Below are 8,484 nucleotides of genomic sequence, written 5' to 3'. Positions count from 1 at the left end.
CAGCCTCCCAAGGTGTGAGCTGGCTTTCTTTAGATGTCAAAAAAAGCATGATTGTCTGAGCTGTTTTCCAGCCACTTTACGGTTAGCACAAACCCCAGCCGTTCCTACCAGAGCGCCCCACCATTTGTTTACTTCTGAATTTCTATTCAGATTGTTTAAGACCTAACAAAGATGGAAAAAACTGAAAAGCACTAAGCTGAAAATCAACATCATATTGCCTTGACGCCTGCGCAACACTCTGGGAGAACTTCCCTGCTGTTAACCGTGATCGGTGAGGTGCTGAGGCAAACGTGAGGCAGGGCCTGTCTGCGGCTGGGGGTCTCCGCCGAGCGCAACCATTTTCCCATCCTTTTCTGTCTGTTGACATTAAGTTCAAAGTCAGGCCGGAAAATCTGTTTTGTCAGATGGGGCGGCTGGCTGCTGGCAGCTCAGAGAGGTGTTCGATAACCAGCAGCTCTGCTCACGCACAGCATCACTGCACACTCCGCTTTCCAGAGACAGCGCAGCCTTGTGCTTCTTATTTATTTACACAGTAGCTCATGGAGATTTATATATAAAAAAAAGAAAATATTGGGAGGCCAGAGTACAATACCAGCAAAAATATTCTGAGGCCAGCAAAGACTGAGTAGTTAAGCTGGATTCTGGGTTTCTGTGTGAAGGTCAGCTAAACAAGCTTTTTTAAAAAGTTTTTTTTTTATAATACAAGCATCTGTTTTAGTTTTGCTATTATTTTTCACTTGATTTATCAGCAGGACACCATACTCTTAAAGCCTGTACGAAACAGTAGCCCATGGTCTGGCAAGGCTAACTGAAATGTGCTAGGTGTCGCTTTCAAAATAAATACGGTATTTGTGGAAGTAAAACCGGGTTTCCTGGCAGAGATGCTCCTTTCCCAATCCCCCGGCCTGTCCCCAGAGGCAGCAGCGTTTGGGACTGGGAGCAGCCATGGGGCAGCAGTGCCCCGTGGGGCTGGGGCTAGGTGACGGTGCTCACGCGCTGGCCGCAGAGGAAGGTGCAGGGTGAAGAGGAGAGGCAGAAATCTTCACTTCGGCCACTCCTGCTCCCAAGCGCCGTCTCTCTTACTAGAACAGCTTTGGTGATAAGTTAAAACCAAGGTACCAGAACTAACCATATAATTCCAAAACATTGTAGGAGTACCATCCTAAAACTTTGTGATTATACAAAAGGATGAATGAAAGACATAATACACAGAAAATAAATCTGTCACATCTAGTCTTTCTGAAGTAGCGAGAAATCTGAAATTGCTGAGATTATGCTTTCAAATAAGTTAATGAAATGAGAGGTTTTCATTTAAGTGAAATGTTTCTTTAAGAAAAGCAAGAAACCAAGCTGGGTGGAAGATCTGTTTTCCTTCTTTAATTAATCCCTGTCTCAGTCTTTGAAGACCTTTCTGCCCACTGTTTTAAAGTAGCATCATTTATCTTGAGTACTAGGGATCCATTTAATGGTGTTCACAGTCATTCAGCTCTCTCTACAAAGTCGGCATCCCCACCCTTGATAAGATGGGCAGATTTCAGTCCAATCTGTAGCTGCCAAATGTCTTCACAAACATCAGCCTGTCCTTGAGAGGAGAGAAGTCAGGAGAAGGCTTAGGAATTTTAGGGCAGTACTGCCCGGAATTTTAAGGAAAAAAATGGAGATAGACTTATACAGCGCTTGGTTACTGTCTTCTTGTAGGGCAGAAGTTACAAGGCTGTTACAAGGCTGCAATTGCTTTGCCATGCCAGATGAATAACCAACGGGAAAACGTTTAGTTACTCCTATGACTAAGAACCATTTTCTGCAAAGCTTTTAAATGCAAGACTCTAGGAAAATCATCTACTTTCAGTAGAAAAAAATTAACTAAAGTCGTAAAACTAGTGATGCAGTTAATCAGGACATTAAACCTAGGGTGAGAATGTGTTTCATAAGAGAAAGCGTACTCTGAACACGGTGAACATTTACAGTTTAGAAGCAACTTTGTACCATTAACTGCCCTCCTAGTGCCATTTCCAAATGCCCTCCTAGCCATTTCCCTACTAAATGCATACTTCCGACTGGAAAATGGGGCACACAAATGTAGTTACTTAACTGTACAAGGCAGGGCACAAATTCGGTGAGCCATTAATACTGAACATCTAACTCTTATTACAGTTGTGCCCAAAAAGCCATATTTAATACATATGAGAATGTTAAAGCTACCTTGGAAAGGTGACACCTTACAAATTGTTTCTAGCTTTACACTGTAATTAACAGTTAGAAATAGATGGGGCTCAACAGCTCCTGTTAAAACATCTTTTCCCTGGAGTTGCATCACGAATAGATTTAGCCCAACCAATCTGATTCTGAAAGTGAGGATTAAAGAGATTTCTATTTTTACTCTGTAATTCACTCTTCCTGGTAATGAAAGCTGATGAGAAAAATATAATCAAAACCATATTTTACTTAATATCTTATAGATATCATGAAAGACTATATCTCCCACTGTGATTTTAAATACGTATTTCAGAAGTAATATTTTAGTACTTTATCAAAAACAGTTGGATTCTTTTCAGCTGGGTATTAAATGCCAATGCTCACTACTCAACATTTTGTGAACATTTGAATTAAGTTGACATAGAGCAGAATACTTCAGATAAACCCTCGATCCAATGTAATTTAATGCCAATTTCACCCTGGTTTTAACCCGATCCTCTTACACTTGGGAAAACTGGCCAAAACATGCAATGGACAAGAGAGGGAGCTCTTTTGCTGCATCTTCTCTCCAGAAGCAAGCTTGCTTTCCTTAAAGTCCAGGGCTGTTTCCAGGATTTCATAACACAGGAAACAGAAGTTATGTGTTCTGCAGAAGATTAGATATTGAGCAATGCTGTTACCAAAAAACAAAACAAAAGCAAGCAAACAAGCTCCCCTTGCTCTCTCATGTAAGGAAATAGTGAATCTTTAAGAAGTCACCTTTTCCTGCCGAGGCAGAGGGCTTTTTCTTTTCTTTTTCTGAAGTGTAGAGAGTGGTAAAAATCTTTATCTTTTATATGGCTTTGTTTATTACCAAACATGAAGATGCATACAGGGCTGTGCTCTGCCCTGATCACCCACCTAAAACCTGATCACCCTGATTGCCCAGCTAAAAGGTAAAAATACGCCGGTTTCATTGCGTTACTGTTTGATCACATCCCCTCATCTTTATCACGCCTAGGTTCAGAGCAGAAGGTATATTACACGAATGAAGGTCAAATTGCAAGAACTGGGCAGCTTGACCCTCTGTACCTGGCACTTTAGCAGCCCTATTTCCAAGGAGTCGGCTGCCCTATATAACATTTATGCTCCTGTGTCTAAAGCAGACCACATGAAGAGGCACACACTCCGCATGCGGATAATCCCCACACGTGTCCCATTCCTGGATATCGTGCCGCGGCAGAGGCCCAGGCTCCAGCAGTGACGAGGGGAGCAGGATCCCCGGGGAAACTGGATGAGGTCAGGCAGCGTTCAGTGCCGCTGCCACGCTAGACCTTGGAGAGGCTTCTCCTCCCAGCAGTTTCTGCTGCCCGAGTTTGGGAAGGCACAACAACACAGCTGCTATCCAAAGAGGGCAGCCCACAAGCAGCGATTTCCCTCATTTCCCACCTGGTGCCTCTTCAGTTCTGGAAACAGTAATAGCAATACAGAATGGAGGTAACAGAGCAGGGAGTAAAGCCCTACAAAGACTGAGCAGCACACGGGGCAGGCGAGCGAGCAGACACATGCTGGGAAGGATGTGCAGGAGCTCCGTGGCCACGCAGCCGATGACACATCGGATTTTCCACAATCCGACCCACGGAGCTCGCTGGATGCATCACCACCGGCTGGCACAGTGTCAGGCTGCAAGCGCAGAGCCTGCTCCCTCCTGCACCTCTGCCGGCAAGCCGCGGCTTGGATCTCTGGGAAGAAAGGAGCAGGCTCTCGAAGAGACGGATGTGCGGTCTCAACTCACCAAAACAGGTAAGCATTTACCTGATGTTCACTATACCCAGCAGGCTATTTAGGCATAATCTTTGTGCTAGGCTTTAAGTTTAGATATATTTGCTTAACAGATATGGATGGCAAGCCTAAACTCTGAGGGAGGACATTAATTTTAAAAGCGTCATTCAGATTTCAAGCAAACCATAGCAGTTGCCTCATCCACTCCATGCCTACTTAAATTCCCTCCTCCAAAACAACCACGCCCAGAGATGGCTGATGGCCCAGGAAGTGCTTTTACCCCGGTGATACTTGTATTTCGAAGACAGGCTGTAAACTGTACTCATATTCCTGTTTTGTTTCACTTTGCTCTTTCTTTTCTATGTGTACCATTTGGTGAATGTTTCACTATTAAAAACAGCAGACACCTCTTCTGCAGAAATAAAAAAGGTTGGGAGCTATGTTGTAAACACACCAGATCTTTACTGGAATCAAGCATTAATGATACTTTTTGTGATTTTGTGCAGCAGAAGTGAGTTAGTGACAATAATTTACTCTATTTTTCTTCTTAAGACATAAAATATCCCTCAAACCCCATAAATACTGACCTCTCTCCACTTTCTGACTGGAACTTGGCAGCTCTGTTCTCAGTGGAGCAAATTGGAGCCAGGATATCCCAGAACAACACATTACTGCCTATGTTTTCACTGTTATATCATTCAGCTGGGGTCAGATAGGTGGCCGATGCTGAGGCAGACTCCTCATGGGGGACTTGGAGGAGAGACCAAGAGATGGAGTGAGTGAATAGCATTTATTTTAACATTAAGTCATTCAGAGTAATGATCTTTTTGCCTTAGGGTCCTTGGAGGGCAGAGAGGAGAAGACAGAAGTTTCCATAGAGGTAAGGGAGGAGACAGAAAGTAGAGGATTAGAAATAAGGCACCATGATAGAATTAAATGTTTTAAGACAGTGAAGGAATGAGGCTATTTCCTTTCACTTGGTCAAGATGCAACTGTTGCATTTACAATGGTCCAGGTTTGCACGATACTGAGGCTTCAAACCCAGCTATTGTATATGCACAATTTACATAGACATATTTATTAGACGCCTGTGTTATTTGGACATACCAGCATGTGGGAGCATCCAAACTGCACTGCTCATGAGACAAGCCTATCCCTAAGAGCAGGTTTGGGCAAAATACAATAAAAAAAATCCAAAGGGCTTGCAAGACCAAAATGCACATATGGGGGTGGTAAGCCCAAACCAAACAACCAAAGAACCTGAGCACTGATATAAAGGATATGTACCTCATCATGGCTATTCCCAAAGAGAGATTTTCCTGTTCCTATTTGAGGTCAGGACACGTACAAAAACAAACCGACATATGTAACAGATTACAACAAACACAAGGGAAGGGTGTGGACAGCTACCAAAAGCCAAAAAGTGTAGGATGTCACAAGCTAACGTACAGCCGGGTGGAATGACAGCACTACTCTGAACAGAGGTAAAACCTTTCCTGTGCAGAGACAATGACAATCTCAGACCGTTTCTTAATGTTTGTCAGAGGATTTGGCACCACATGAAACGTAAGTAAAGTTCCTGCTCCCACAGAACTAACGAGCAACTATTAAGTCTTGCGACATGTTTAGAAGGTCAATACAATAAAGCACAGATCAGTTATTTATCCAGAGCTCCACACCAAGCACAGAGCAAAGCTAAATACAGAGTGGAAGCCAATAAAATACTTGAGTAACTACAAATTTGGCCCAGTTACTCTCAAACTTTTTGTTGTGCAGATTCTAATCAGAACAGGATATAATGGTCCCATTCAGCCTAGTGCAATACCTAGTGTTTACAGGACTGTCCTGCAGCTGGAGGAGAAAGAGGAGGTGTGGGACTGTGGTCATTTCAGGCTGAAGAGATGTCTGAACTCTGCATTCATGGACAGGCGCTCCACTAGATCAACTCTATCTCAGACTGTGCTGAAAAAGATAAATGGTTAGGTGCACGGACCTGTACACCGAATATCTAAAAGGAACTTTGTATTCCTGCCTTTTCTGGCAAGTTCCTATCTTTACCATTATCTGCCCTTCTTATTCTTTCTCCTTCCTCATTTGATTTATTTTAACCTAAGCTGTTATTCTTCACCACAGACTGTCAGAAAGACCGTGCCCCAAAAGTGCCGAGTCTTGCCCCTGGCATGAGAGGAGATCCCGTAAATCTGGGCCATCAACAAGAGCAGAGCACATCACCCTTCCTGGCTGTCCCAGCACCGTCAGCCGGTGAAAGGGAAGGCAGATGAAAAAGCACGGCTGTCTTCCACCTCCTTCTTGGATCACTGCTCTGCATAGGATGGTCTTCCACAGATGTGAGAGGGGTGGAAGGAGATGAAGAGAAAAAGCCTCACTCCCATCTCTCACTGGCTGCGCAGCACCCAGTCAGGCTCTGGCATGCATGTTTGTACAGGAATTAGCATGGGTTGTTTCTCAGGCTGTTTGGAGGCTGTAAAGTGCTTCATTTCCAATTATTTCTGCCACGCTGAAACTGAAAAAGCCTGATGTCCTGCAGATTTGTATTCTGTGACTGGTTAAAGCTTTTTTTAATTCTCAAATTATTCATAAATTCTCTGCTGCATAGACCTTCTGACATCTAACAACATAATGCCACAACCAGGGCACTCAGAGACAAAGGCCCTTTCCTTTTTCCAATCATCTACGTTGGTGAAACTTCAAGAACAATCATCTTTGAGACCGCTCTCTCCCTGACAGAATTGGCTAGAATTGGCCAAAGGGTCAAAAACTCAGAGAGGCCAAGGTTTAGGCAGGCTGAGGCAGCATGGTCCAGAAAACTATCAGTCTGCCCAATGTGAGAGAGCAAAAAAGTGTGTGGCAAGTCTCTGCAAGAAACATTTCATAAAAAATGTATCTCCCATCTCTGCTTCTGCTCTTCAAAATCAGTTACAAAGGCACTCACTATTGTCCCTGAGGTTTCTCATAATCAGGTTTCTGTCTCTGGAAGGCATCACTTTTCCACACAGCTCTGGATGAAATCCAAAGCACAAATTATGAGATCCATATGAGGGAAGCAGATGTTTCTAGGCAATGTTTATGGGGAACAGCAAATCTTTGGGGAGACATTGAATTACATTTTCTTTTAAGTAAATACTCAAACTGTGCAATAAATATCAAAAATATAAAACATAAGGGTAGGGAGATAGAGACAAAGGTGTATGTATCTTTGTTAAAAAAAGGTTAAAAGGCTTACATATAATCATTTGCATTTTAGTGATTCAACACATTGGGCAAATGGTGTGGAGCGCAGGAAGTCCCTCTGACAACCAAGGTTGCAATGAGAAATGTAGTATCTTCTGCTGGGCTGGAGCTACACATGGCTGCCCCTGGTCCCCAGATGGAGCTGCTTGCTGCGCACCTCACCGTCCCACACCCAAACCCACTGACCTTCCACCAGTGATTCTAAGACCAAAAAAAAAAAAAAAAAAAAAAGGAAAAAAGAAAAGAAAAAGACTCTTGTGAAGGGAGCAGCTTGTTCCTGTTTCACAGAGAGTATGCTCTCTTGGTTTGGTCTGATGCAAACATAGCTAGAGCAGTCATGAACTACTTGTCAGACAACCTTTGAAAAAGTGTCAGGTAGAGTAGCTCCTGAACGCTATCAAGATGACCTTTTTGTTGAAATATAATGTCTGATGCTAGGAACTGGGCCAAGTGAGGGAACTGGAGCTCCGCTTACTGTTGGCTTTGTTGTGCCTGTTATTCTTCTCATTGTTTAAAATCAGACTGTACATCAGCACCTTTTGCCAGGGGAAGAGCTTAACCACATGGGAGCAACATTCAGCTCCTGAAGCACAGTCAGCATTTGCCAATGGAGGAGCAGATGGCTGGTACTCATTTGCACAGTAGCTGTGCAAGCTCATTTGAGAGATCATTTTGGTTTAAGAAGACATTGCTGCTTTGGAGAGCTTGTATACCTGTACTTTGGGTTATGTATTCATCACTCAAAAAGACCGTGTGAAGAACTGGCAGAACTTAACAGAAGCACGACAAGGTCTTTGATGCACTGTGCTTAAGTCTTCACTTTCTCTACTATTAATTGAACACTACTGCACTGACCTTAGTCTCTTCCTAAGCCTTCTGAAAATAGATACATGCATAATTGGATGACTTGCCAATTGATAGAGAGGAAATTATTCAGAAATAATCAACTCTATTACTCAGCAGAGCAGAGACTTTTCTACTCCACATACTGGAAAATATATACATAATATGGGCACTGGAGAGGGGCACAGAAACGTTCAAGTGGCTCCACAGGGCTCTTCTCCAGTCCAGGCAGTTTTACAAGCCCTAGTCTGGGGCTTCTCCTGCTGGATGAAGGCTGGCCACAAGCAGAACTACTTGGATATCTCACCAGCATTTCCACCTGTGAGGTGGGGATGCAGGAGAGACTGGCTAACTCAGAGGCAAGCACATCCAAACCACGCATAGCATAGTGAATCTGCAACCTGTATAAAATGCTCACAGGTATGTAAGTGC

General features: G+C 43.5%; 1 long non-coding RNA gene across 1 annotated transcript; it reads left to right on the top strand.

The window, feature by feature from the left end:
• Nucleotides 1-3,445: 3,445 nt before the first annotated feature.
• Nucleotides 3,446-8,000, top strand: LOC135328262 (uncharacterized). The gene is made up of 2 exons (XR_010389067.1): nt 3,446-3,978; nt 6,091-8,000. It is a non-coding gene; the product is annotated as an uncharacterized LOC135328262 (long non-coding RNA).
• The last annotated feature ends 484 nt before the right edge of the window (nt 8,001-8,484 follow it).

Source organism: Dromaius novaehollandiae, chromosome 4 (genome assembly GCF_036370855.1).
Source record: "Dromaius novaehollandiae isolate bDroNov1 chromosome 4, bDroNov1.hap1, whole genome shotgun sequence".
In the NCBI taxonomy this organism is placed as follows: domain Eukaryota; kingdom Metazoa; phylum Chordata; class Aves; order Casuariiformes; family Dromaiidae; genus Dromaius; species Dromaius novaehollandiae.
The sequence above is the reverse complement of the archived record's forward strand: the minus strand, read 5'-3'. Positions and strand labels throughout refer to the sequence as shown.